General features: G+C 43.7%; 1 long non-coding RNA gene across 1 annotated transcript in view; it reads left to right on the forward strand.

Annotated features, from left to right (window-relative positions):
• LOC140248386 (uncharacterized) overlaps positions 1-13,041 on the forward strand; it is a 46,878-nt gene that overhangs the window by 27,500 nt on the left and 6,337 nt on the right. Inside the window, exon 2 of the long non-coding RNA XR_011902833.1 lies at positions 12,670-12,734. This is a non-coding gene — a long non-coding RNA (uncharacterized lncRNA). The remainder of the gene's footprint in view (positions 1-12,669; positions 12,735-13,041) is intronic.

The raw sequence follows: 13,041 nt of genomic DNA on the forward strand, positions 1-13,041 counted from the left end.
CAGTGCTGGCTGCTGAACTCAGGAGAAATTTCCCTGCAAGCAAAACTAGCTGGGAATACAGGAAACTGGTGATTAACCTGAAGGGAAAAACGTTATCTATTTTAATCTTTTTTTCTTTTTTTTTAAGCTCTGCATGCATAAGCCATACCTTACTTTTTAAATGCTCGCCCTTTGTCTCACAGAAATGTTTTTAACACTATAAATAGACTCAGTTGTTGAATGCTAATCCTTCTCTTGAAGCAGCACTTTCAGTCATTGATAGGGAAGCTCTGGAAACAGAGTCAGAACTCCTTAATGCCATTCCAGGTGTCAAGCGGCAGGGACTATTAGAAAGCAATATGTAGAAATTCTTAACTGATGGTATTTCAGCATTAAGCCTAGATCCTGGAACAGTTGCTTGCTGTATTGCCAAATGTCTTACAGATTAAAGCTTTGGCGTTATCAGTATGAAGCATGCGAATGGGTGACCATTGCGTGATGATCTTGCTTCAGAAGGCATTGCATCAAATTATGCCGTGAACCTGGTATAACTCTGGTGCTCTCCAATGAGCCTTGGGCCATGGACAGAGTTACCAGTAGAGACACTGTGACTTCAGTTGTGTTTTCTCAAATGGAAATTTTGTTGTCGTGTTTTAAATGCAGAGATAGTGTGAAAAAAGATAAAATGTCCAAAGAGTCACTAACCAACATCTCAGAGAGTTCTGCAGATCCAAATAACTGGATGGGTCTTATTTAGGGACCAGATGAGTGCATCTGAGCTCATTCCTTTAGCTTCATAGTCTACCTGTAAGTGATGATTTCACCCAGAGCAGTATGTAAGCATTTCAATAAACAGGGCATGCATTGTGTATCAAAATCAAAGCTATGCAGTAATAACTACCCCGCAGCTAAATGGATGCTTTTTCCGCAGATGAATCCTTTGAGGGATGATGTAGTGTTTAGTCATTCATCTCCTTGTGACTTATTAAGACAATTAACAGGCAAAAAAAAGTGGTTAGTTTGAGTGGCTTGGCTAAGGCTATGCAGAGTGAAGTTCAGGCAGAGTAAGTTTCTACCTCTGTTGGTAGCGGTGCGAAGTGGCCAGGGCTGCGGTTCTTCTCTTAGCTCCCCTCCTAACTAACTGTTTGACCTTGGGAAAATTCCCTGACTGTTTTGGGTTTTATGAACTTGAGACGTGAATTGGCTTTTCGAGAAGATTTGCAAGCTCTTGGGGCAAACATGGGCCTAGCTTTAGGGTTCAACCTGATGGGTTTCTAATTTGAGACATGTGTACGCAAGTTTTGAGGTTTTGACATGTAACCAGATGAAATGGTTTCAATTGAGTTTTGATTTGAATTTTGGGTTTCAGCTGCACTCCTTGCTTAAAGGCAAGGCCTGAAGGTGGTGAAGCTAACTGAAGAAAGTACCCACTAAGGTCTTCTAGGGGAAAGCCAGATAGTTTCACTCCTTCTGAGTGAAAATTAAAGGCCTGGCTGTATGTTTTACTGTGGATGTTACACAGTGCAACTGCCTGTGTCCTGTTACAGGAGGAGAAAACAAGAGAGGCAGGTATGTAATGCTGGATACCTGCAGGATGCCTTGGACAGAGGATCTCTAAACACAAACCTGGAAACATTGTGAGCAGTATTGCAGGTTTTTACTTTTTGAATTTCCTTGCCTTTCTTCTATTTGTTTGTTCCTAGCCACCCTTCATCCAAACAGCCTGGTGCAAACAAAACCTGCAGTCATTTTAACTGCAGTGTATCCCAAGACTTGCAGGACTGGTCTTTTCACTTCCCTAACAGATGGCAAAGAGATACCACATTAGTCTGCATGCACTGCATGTCCTTTGTCAAGGTTGCTGTGTTTGGCTTGTACTTTTGGTGACAGAACAAGAGGAAATGGTTTCAAGCTCAAAGAGGATAGATTTAGGTTAGATATAAGGAAAAAATCTTTTACAGCAAGGGTGGTGAGGCACTGGAACAGGTTGCCCAGTGATGTGGTGGATGCCCCATCCCTGGAGACTTTTAAGGTGAGGCTGGATAAGACCCTGGGCAACCTGGTCTAGTTGTGCATGTCCTTGTTCATTGCAGGGCTGTTGGACTAGACGGCCTTCAGAGGGTCCCTTCCAACTCTAAGGATTCTGTGATTCTATGATTCTTTGATTCTATGATTCTACTTGCTAGATCCACGTGCCTCTTACCTGAACATCTGTAATGCTTTTGATATACAAGTCTTCCAAGGATTGAAAAGGCCAGTGGAACCTGAAATCAGTTTTAGTTTGGCAATGGCTGAATCTCATTTTTGTGTTATAGCATTGTGGACACTCCAACCCATGCCTTCACACACAAGTAAGGCAGATAGCTAAGTAATACGAGTTTAGCAGAAGAGGTTTCTACAAACCATTGCTGTCCCATTAGGCAGGGGCGTCAAGGCTGAGTGAGCGCACTAGCTCTAGGTCTCATGATACTGATAGCCAGTGCACGACTCAGCAGGCCTGTGTGGGCTTTGCCCCAACATGGCAATGGCTGGGGCCTACCCCGCTTCCCAGCAGGCTGGAGAGAACCTCAAGTTGGCCTGGCTCAGATCTGAGCTGTGGATGGGGTTTGCTGGGGCACCTGGGGCCGAGCAGGCCCTGGGGGAGCACCCGGCCAGGCCCAAAGGGGAGCTGACGAGGGCAGAGTCTGGCACCAGGCTGCGTAAATTCATTTTAAAGCACTAACTGTGATTTTTATGGGGAGAGTTTGCGTGCCAGAAGTACAGCTCTTTTTATTTAGTGAAATATCCTTTGGAAAACTGTAAAATCATGACAGGTTTTCATATTTATTTTACATTCAGCTCAGGATTATACGCGATCAGCTTTAGGGCCTTGCAGGAGCCAAGAGAATATAAAGGTTGTCAGAAAATTGGAAGCTTTATACCAGGCTGTTCTGATTTAACTGGCAGACCATTTAAAGTTACTGAGATGTGGGGAGAAGGAGAGCTCTTCAGAAATGTCAGACTTCTAAGGAGGGTGCTGCTGTTTCTGGCTGGCACCCATTCTCCAAAGCACTGACCTCGGCACTGGCAGGAGAATGGCAGCAGCATCTTGCAGCTTTATTTTGTTGTTATTGTTCTGAAGTTTCCTCTCTGAATAGATAAGTTTCCCCCGGAGATGTAGTAGCATCTGGGCTTTCTTGCAGCTGAGCTGAAAGCCGCCTGATTCTCCGAAATGAAGTGACAGCTTTTAGTCTTCCACATGAACGTGTGAATGTATTCAGGTTCTTTTATAACACAGAGAGAAGAAAATTGATATTAGAGGGGGAAAGATAAAAAGGAAAGAGAAAAAAAAAAATCTTTGAGGGTTTCATCTGCCCGGGCTGGGAAGTAGTATAACAGTAGTATAATGCATCCCCACACTTGAGTCCACGTGAGCAGAGTAGCAATGAGGTACACACGCACGCAGGCTGGGATCCTTGTCAACCAGTCAAATCATTCCTTCATCCAGAGGTATTTTTCTCATTTCTAATAATAAATGCTGAAACTTAGAGCTAGTGCAACACACAAAGATAGCCTTTAATATACACAACATGGATTACGTCGAACTGTGTCCAGTATACAATGACCACATTGTTTCCCTTCTTTTTTTCCACAAAAGTATAAAAGAGCATCATGCTACAGACAGCACATTTTAGTCTGAAGTGGAACTGGCAGAGGATTTCAATGGAAAGTTGATTTATTTCAAGGGATTATGGGAGTCCAGGGATAAAGCTGGCACCTGGCCACAGGGAGAGCCCTTGACCTAGAAGCAGGAACAGTTTTCAAAGCTGTGCATGTACATAACTGAGCAGAACACTTTTATTTAGTGCAGAGCATAACCTGAATTCCTTCTCTGAGGGAAGATGAAAGAAACAGTTTTTACTTCTTAGTAGGACATTGGAATCTTTTTGCCTATTTTACATCTTATTCCGCAGCATTGCAGGAAGTGATTGCTTGTGACAAAAAGGCCACTTTCTTCCCTTTGTAACTGGGGAAGTAAATTGAGCTGCCACTCATAAAGCTGACTGGATACAGGATTAATTTGCTTTTCCTGATAGATGAAGCAAGTTAACAGGCCGCTGCAGGTTACTCTCTGAATCAACATATGAAACATAATTTCATTGTCTTTCCTTCCCTCTTCCTCCAGGCCTTGAGCTGTAATTATAAAGACTTTAAATCTCCCTAGTGACATCAGCTGGTTAAAAAAATGTGGATCACAGGAGTAATGTAACCCAGAGCCAGCTTTCTGCAGCGTTGTTCACAGTCCAGATAAAGTCATTCTATACAAAACACTCTTCTGCAACTACGGTCTATTAATTTTAGTGGTGAATTTTAGTAAGCTTCACATTGGGACCCATCTAGCTTATCCCTTAGAAGGTACAAAAGTGCTACAGCAACAGAATAAGTCTTTCAAATGATATTTTGGAGCATTTCACGAAGACCTTGCATTAAATCAAACCTGCCATAATAATTACATTTGCTAAAACTTCCTAAGCAGCAACAGGCTTCCAGCTCAGCTGCCCTTGAAATCAATCATAAACTCCAGCCGCTTAATTAAGTGCTTTATTCTGCAGCTCCCAGTCCAGCCAAACGTCCGCAGGCGTCTGCAGGTATCTGACCTGAATCAAGGACTCAGGGTTTGAGTCCCGTGTTTCCAGACAGTGCGTCTGACTGATAGAGTAAAACCGCAAAATGCCAGATGGTTTCAACATATTACATAGCTCCCTGTATGGGCATCCACCAACAGCGTGTGCCTTCCTGTAAAATTTCACATGCTGAAGCAACTTCTCGCAGTGTGGAGACAGCACGGCATCTGAAAACAGAGATTTAACGGTAGTGGTGCTGCTCAGCCTCTTGTCAACTTCTGGACTGGGAAAAATTTTCATCTGTTCTAAAATTAGAAGATAATGTAGTGCTGGTTCGAATAGGGCATAGTCTGGGCAGGCTTCTTTGTTATCAGCTTCCTCGTTGAACTTTAATCCCTATTTTATGACCGTTCAGCTGTTTCGGGCTTAGCTTGCATCATGGGCACAAACTGCCAGCCCTGTTTGATTTGCGTGGTGATTTTGCCACGTGCGTTCAAATGAAACTGATGAGTTCACCTCACTTGTTGGTCTTAACAAACAGGGACTATGGGACCTTCCTGCCTCACGGTGTCACTGGCTGAGAGCAGAAGTGCTGCAGGGCAGCCAAGTGGAGGCTCTGCAAACCTGGCTGTCATGGGTGCCAGGTGGTGCTGCTTGGTAGTCCAGAAGGCCAGGCAGTGGGCTCCTTTCACCATGTTACCTAAAACAGTCTCAGCTTTGGTCTCCTAGCGGGCTAGGTGCTCTGTGGGTTTCCTCATAACTCACACTCAAGCTCCCTGGATCTGTAGAGAAATGAGAAAGAGCTGCTCGGCAGGTGTGTGTGGCTTGGACTAGTGCTGGCACTTGAATCCTTCTCTGGATCTAGCACAGGGTACTGTAGGAGTCAGAAACAGTACAAGTGCATGGGCTCAAACCTGACTGCCTTTGTTATGCAGGGGAGTTTGTGAGCTCCTCCCAGGGCAGGAAATACCAGAGCAGCATGTCCAGAGGGCTCAGGCCAGGGCTTCCAGAGGTGCCACCCCTCCTCCTGTCCTGCCCTGCTGTGGACTAGCCCCATTGATCAAGGGCCGATTTGAATGTGGGCCTGCATTAACTCATACAGTTGCCCCTGCATCAGAAATGGTGCTAATAGTAGGACCATATTCTCCATTCCCTTCCCCTCATGAATCCAGCGTGATTAAATGTAGACCAGCGCTCAGCCCCCAAACCAGCAGTATGTATTTGTGTGTGTTAGCACATACAAGGCCTAGTTGTAGGTTTATGCCCTAATGCATACATCCCCATGCTCATGCTCCCCACGAGTCTTTCCTAAAGAAGTTTTAGGTCTGAAATGTTACAAGCTCTCCAGGAGTTGCCGCAGACCTTGCAAGCAAGGCTACCTGCCCAGAGCACAGCCTTCTGGGGAAGGCACAGTGCACTGGGATTTCATGAGGAGATGGGATTTTCTTTAAAGGATAAAAAATTATAGATATTATTTCTTTGTGTGCTGAAAGCCTCTTATAGCCAGGTTAGCAGGGACACTCCATGCGGACAGCTGTGCCTGAACTCACATTCAGCTTGTGTTGTAACTCCCCTTCTTGGCATTGTTACCAGTGAGTTTGTAATCAAATACATGGCAGCTGCACCAGTGGGCCAACAGGGTCACTTTTAATTCATGTCTGTGGCTCAGTGGGGAAAATATAATTATGAAACCTCTCGGGAAATGGTTGTCTTGATGTGGCCAGGCGTCTTACCCATTGTAAGTATTTATGTAGCATCTTTTTACTGATGGGAAAAAAAACCACCAACAAAAGAAAACCAAGACAGAAGATTAGAAACACTTTGTTGCTTTTACACAGCAAGAAAACGTGTAGCTGATTTTACTGTGTGTTGCCCATAATCACTCCGTTCCCTATCTACTAATTATAGCAAAGAACAGCTGAGCTCCAATGACAGCAGTGTTAACCGAATAAAATTTTAGTTACTTTAGCTTCAGTGAATAATTTGTCTTCCTCAACTTGATTTACTAATATCTTAGTTGACAAGGCTTCCCATTCTGAGTATTCATTTTATAGTTAGAGAGGGATTGTTTATGATTTACAGTTTTAAGTCTGAGCACCATTATTTTGCGCTGTCAAATGGCATCTGTTATCATACGTAGCTCATCGTATGTCAGTGCCACAAAAAACAAAGCAAACCAGCCACAGAAGCAGCCAGTTTTATGGACACCCTGCAATGTGCAACAGTGTAAAGGCAAATATATTTTGAATGGGCAAGAGGCTTGTACAGTGGGGTGAGCCTGTTATGTGCGTGCGATTCATTCACACCGGCCACCTGATTCAGGTTCAACACTGTGCATCCCTGAGTGGGGTAAAATCCAGGGTAAGATTTGTTTGTAGGCACTAGGTTGTCTCCAGCACCCAGCCATCACTGCGGGCATCCTGGGGCTCTAGCCACAAGCTTTCCAGGAGATAACCTATGTATGTTCAGCCTCTGTAGTACAGCTTACAAGGAAACTGTAACTAGAAGATTTAAATAAGATATAACCACGTGGAGGCAAACTCCAGCATAACTATCTTTGCCAGTACAGACAGGAGCAAGCCATCTCAAAGCACGCTGGAATTAATGTTGTTTACCTTGTAACAAAAACAACAACCCCAAACCGCTCCAATGAACCCAAGCAAGAAACCTGTCTGTTAGGGTTGGTTATGAATCTTTGTTTGTTTTATGTTTGATTGTAAGTTCTTATTTCGTTTTATTTGTTTCTTTACCTGCTGAGCACAGTAACACAGCAGTAAGAAAGGCTTCTCTTCACTCTCCCTTGCTGGAGCGGGCAGGGAGTCTGGGCAGTGCAGCTGCCACGGGGCAGTTCTGCTCTTGTTTGCCCAAATGGAACTGTGCGGGGCTTTCCCTGTTCTGGCAAGAGCACCTTTTTAAAGTCATGCTACAGCTTTGAACTCATAGCATTGTACTGTTGCTGTGATTATTCTGCTTCTTTCTACAAAAACATTACTTGCACCTTCATTGATCAGACCAAATCACACACTGATGTATAGGTGCTTAACTGTGTTCTGCATGGGCTTTCTATACAGCTAAAACTGCAGCCTAGCAAGCCTTGACAGAGCATTTTTTCCAGAGTAAAGCTGATCGTCTACAGCTGTAATAGTAGCTCATGCTTATCTCAGCTGTGGCTGAGGATTCTCATCACTGCGAAAAATCAGGCCTTATGTTACCTGTTAAAGACCACACAGCTCGTCAGTGATGTGCGCTGTACTCTTTCCAGCTGTTCATGGACTTGCAGACGTAGAAGGTTTAGAAGAACATGAAGAAACGTCTTTAAATGTCATAAAGTTTAAACAACAAAGACTTGAGCATTGCTGGTTACATCAAGCATTCATTGTTCCATTCTACTTTGCATTTCCTTTGATCTATTTTTAAGTCACTGCAAACTTTGCTAAAGCCTAAATTCCGCAATCTCCCCCTAGAAGTGTCCTTTTGACTTGGACTCACGTTTTGAGCTAGCAGCCTATTGCTTTTGTATCGCTAAAACGCCAAGATTTTAATGGAATGCTTTATTAAGTTTCCAAATGCTTTTGGCCAATAACAAGAACAGTTCGGCTCAGTAGTTTTAATCTCAGAAACATCAAATCTGTTTTCTCTGCATGTGTGAAGAGCCATGCAGCTCTTAAGAAGATTAAAGCTATAAATTCTAACATTACAGGGGCTGATGCTCTCACGGTCCATATCAGGCCAGGTTATTTTATGCAGGTTATTATTCCACATGTGAATATCCAGGCCTATTGATAGCTTTTGGGTTTGCCCAGCCTTTTTTTTCACCTTGTTCTCAGGCCTGCCATTTGTAGAAGGTGAATATGTTGTTTTTTTCTTCCGTGCTACCTCTCTGTTTTGTTTTAATGTTAAGTGACAAATTATATCATTTTCATTACCGGTGCAGCTCGGAAAGCCATCTGTTACTCAAAGGCATCGGGATCAGCAGTCAGCCACCTCAAAATAAGCAGCTGTAAATCTGGAGTGCCTATACTTTCTAAATGGAGAGAGGCTTTTACATTAATCTCCTGGACTTGCTGAGTAGCTGGTACCATGCCCAAACACAAGTAAACTCAATTAGTAAAAATAGACATGATGTGGCAGTTCAATATATGGCACTCAAGCATGTGTCCTACAGACTTCAAGCACGCAGTTTAGGTCCCAAAGACTGAGTTTCACGCGTACGATACAGTTATTTTTCTGACTGCCAAATAGCTTGTGAAAAATGACAGAGAAATTAGATTTCCAGAGAGGCAGTGGTGCTGCCATTTACAGGTGTCAGTCTGGGGATGCTCAGCTGACCGTTGCTGGGAGTGTTCAGCCTCACTGAATAACAAGAGTTTTCAGCGGATGGTTGAGAGCCAGAACGCAAACCAGCTTCAGCATCCACATGTTTTACATGGGGAGCATTACATGGAATGTACACTTCTAAGCAGATAAGAAACATTTTCAACAAGCAGACAGTTCTGGGAGCTTTGTTCTATGGAACAGGGCAAGCCTGGGTACATGAATTTGCGGCTTAAGCCTTATGGGAAAGTCTGCTTCTTTACCCTGCTAGCAGCGTGGCAGCCTACACCTCTTTTTCATGGCAAGCTGATCAAAGGGAAGTTATTCAAGTGCAAGTTGTGCGTATGGCGGCACTGGGCTGAGCAGCAGCAGTGAGGCTGGGGCGTGGTGTGCTTGACCTTCGGGGCCTTTGTCTTCGGCTCCATTCATTTCCTGCCTCGGCCGGGTTTCAGGCAGGAGTGCAATGCAGAGAGGCCCTGTTTGTTTTCCGTGCATGCTATGATAGGCTGCCGTTGTGTCAGGACGTGCGGCGCGCAGGATAAAGCACCCTGCTTATTATAGCCTCGTTAAAAGGCCCGTCAGTATTTCCATTTCAAATTCCTATTTTCAGGAGTAGTTTACTACTGAGCCGTAACAAATTGCAGGCAGGAAACTTGGCAGTCGCGTTCCCAGCCTAAGAGCAAATTCTTTTACCGGCTTTAAATAAATAAATTAATTAATATTAATGGCATGTGCTCCCTGCGTGCAGAATAGGGGAGGTTTTATTATTACTTTTTTTTTTTGTCTTATCCTTGAAACAAAAGATGAAGACGAAGGGGAGTATTTACATTCCAAATGTCTCCGTCCAGGAGTGTGGGGAAGGGCCCAGGAGCAGTGCCACTGGGTGGTGGAGGCTGTCAGTGGGTGGGCACTGCTGGTGAATGGGTTCATCCTCCAGACAGAAATACCGGTATGGAAGGGACATTAATCAGTGCTAACCAGAGATAAGGAGCCTAGGAGAGCAGAAGAGAGCATCATACATCACAAGTAGTTACACCGCCGACAAGCTACAGCTTGATAACCGCGATGGGAGAGAGGGAAATTCTTTGAGGTTAGTTTAAAAAGGAACAAAAATCAAAACAAAGGAAAATAGCAACATCACACAGTCAGAAGGGTTTGAAGGGGAATAACTAATAACCAAAACATTCCCCTGGTTAAATGTATTTTTGGTAGACTGTAGCGGTCCCGACTTTTATTATACAGCCGGGGCTTTAAGTCCTGAAATAAGGAAAAAAAAATCTTGGATGTTTTTTATTTTGTGTGTCTGTTATCCAGACAGCAGAGATTTCAAGCTGGTAAATGCTCCCAGCTTATCTTTCTGTCCACTGAAGACAGGAGCGCTATAAGGAGTCTGGGAGCTGATGACTGTAAACTGCCCGAATCCAAAATGCCAGTCAAGGAAAGTACAGCCACAGGAATAGCAGACTGAGAGAAAACAGTGTGCAGGAACTATAGAAACCCACTGGAAATCTTGTCTAGTAAAAAGCATAAAAAACGCTGACGTGTAGGAAGACGGGTGAATCCTAAGAAACCATAGTAAGTAAAGTTTCTTCAAAGAACAAATAAAAGGGGCCTGGTTGCTGTTCTTGGGATTTCTTCTTTTCTTTTGCGTTCAGGAAATTTTAATTTCATATGTTAAAATAAGAAAACGCTGTTATTTCACCCTTGGGAAGATCTGCCTTTTTGGCCCACTGATTGATTGCTTCTGAACAATCGGTTGGTGTTAAAAATCCAATTGTTTCTTGAGAGAGGGCTGTTCCCAGAGATATGTATGTCAGATAGTGAAGTGTTGGAGTGCATCGTTCACTGCAGACACATAACCTGTGTCAGCTGCCTGGGGAGGAAGCTTGGCCTCATCGAACTGCTGTGAGCATCTATTTAAAACAGGAAAGGGGTGTCAATCCTCATTTAGAGATCTGAGGGACTGCTAGAATATAAACAATGATCTTAGGAAATCACAGAAAGAGTAACTTCAATACAAAGGCTTTTATTTCAACTACAGAAATCATGCATGTACTGTGATCTCACTGGAGACCTTAAGCGTGTGCAAGGTTGAGATAGATATGACCCGGTTCAGATAACAGCTTTCGGAGGCCAGATCATGACTCTTGTACAAATGGAGCCCTTTGGGACTCTCAGGGAGCCTGCAGGCTCTCCCCCTGCAGTATTCAGGATGATCACTCCAGGCAGCTCCGAGGAGCCGATCAGCTTGGCAGAGACTCAGGCTGAGCTGAAAGCTTCTGGGAGTATTCCTGGGAACCTCTGATGCTCTGAAGAGACTCTAGTGAGAGACAACACAGGGGCTGGGACGCTTGCCCAGATTGTAAACTGTGCAGGAATTTCTTTACAGCTGATAAGTGCTGCCCAGGACCCTGCAAAGAAGATATGTTTTGTGAAAATACCACAGCCTCTCAGAGGTATCTCTGGGGTGTACATGAATGTACGCTACTCTGCAGTGGGGAGCTCTATCCCCACCGTCCCCTCCCACCATACAGCTTGTCTGTGTGAATTACTGAGGGACTGCTAGCTGTTTCCCACCCTCCCTACTCACATCCCCATCCCTCTTTATGTTTTTAACCAGCAGAGGGAAACAGAGGGGTTCAAAAATTCGAGGGCTTGGGTATAATAAATAACGAAGGCTCTGCTGAGTCTGTATCCTCCTAAATAAACATAAAATGAGCTGGAGCCATAAAGCAGCAAGGGAGATAACACCTAGCAAATATGACTTCGGTTTGCAAGATTATAGCAGTGTATTAAGAAAATAAATCCAAAAAAATAATAATGCATTAAATTAAATTAAAAATTAAAATTATTGAATTAAAAAATAATCATGTATTTAAAAAAAAACCCACAGGTGTTGGTGATGGGGGTGGTGCAACTCTCATGTTTGATTCTGGGTGTAGCATTACAGCTGGGGGAAGGACAGCTAAAAGGAGCAGTGCTCGTATAATAGCAGCAAAAGCACTTGTGGGGAGGTAGAAGTGATCACAGCTGGCAATCTCTCTGGGCTAATTTATATTGCATTTACCGGCAGGCAAAGGGTGTTCATCCTAGCAATTACTGCAGAGCAGCTAGTGTCCTGTAAAACCACACCCTTGATTGCCTCACCATAACTTGTTCACAAAGGCATACCCTCAAGCACGTAGTAAACTTTAAATATGTGATTCAGAATCATTACGACAACAGGACAACTTGTACACCTTAAAGCTGACACCGTGCTTACACATCTCAGCTGATGATGGGCCAAACAAGGGAAAGAAATGACTTAATTTTTTCTGTCCTAACAAATGGGATTTATCATGGAAAGAAAGGGGAGAGACAGATTAGATGGCATGAGAACCGTTGGGTAATCCAACTCCTTTAGCATTTCAGATTTCTCAGACCTGAGCTGCATGTCAGCATGTGAAATAATCCCCTGAGGTTACTGGGAAATGTCTGATCACTTCAGATTTTTAACATCAAAGTAGGTTGGTTGGCAGGGATAGTCTGTGAAATAGAAAAGGGTTTCAGTCAGCCTGTGTTGCTCATCAAGTATGAAAAAAATGTAGATAGTATCCTGGTATTATTTTTGTTTCTACTAATGCTGCTTTCTTTTGTCCTTGACATGCGGAATTGTTGATTTTCTGAGTCCTTGGCTAAGCTTTGGGAAAAGAGAATAATAATGCTTCTTATCCACTGTGTCACTGCTGTTTTGCAAGATGATAGGTTAATTTTTACTGTCCCTATTCGACAGGCAGAAGAATGGAGGCAATGAAGGTGTGACAAGACTAAGACCGAGATGGAGAAAGACAAAACCAGGTTAGAGTTGTGTCAGATGCAATGAAGTCTTCAATAAAGTGGCTTGTGTAACAACACCATAGACTAGGCCTTTCCAGCTTGGAAAGACAACTAAAGGGGAGTAAGATAAATGTCTGGGTAGCATGGGGAGTGTGGGTAAAGACTCAGTGCAAGAACCAGCAGCACTGAATGCAGCAAAAAGAAAGAGAAAATTCTTGTGTCAGGAACTTGACCCGTGCAATGCAACGTAGCGTGATGTGGATGCACAAAGTTTACATGTGCTCAGGGGAAACTGCACAAGTCTTGAAAGATAAATTTGTCAAGGTTT

Source organism: Excalfactoria chinensis, chromosome 2 (assembly GCF_039878825.1).
Source record: "Excalfactoria chinensis isolate bCotChi1 chromosome 2, bCotChi1.hap2, whole genome shotgun sequence".
NCBI lineage: Eukaryota > Metazoa > Chordata > Aves > Galliformes > Phasianidae > Excalfactoria > Excalfactoria chinensis.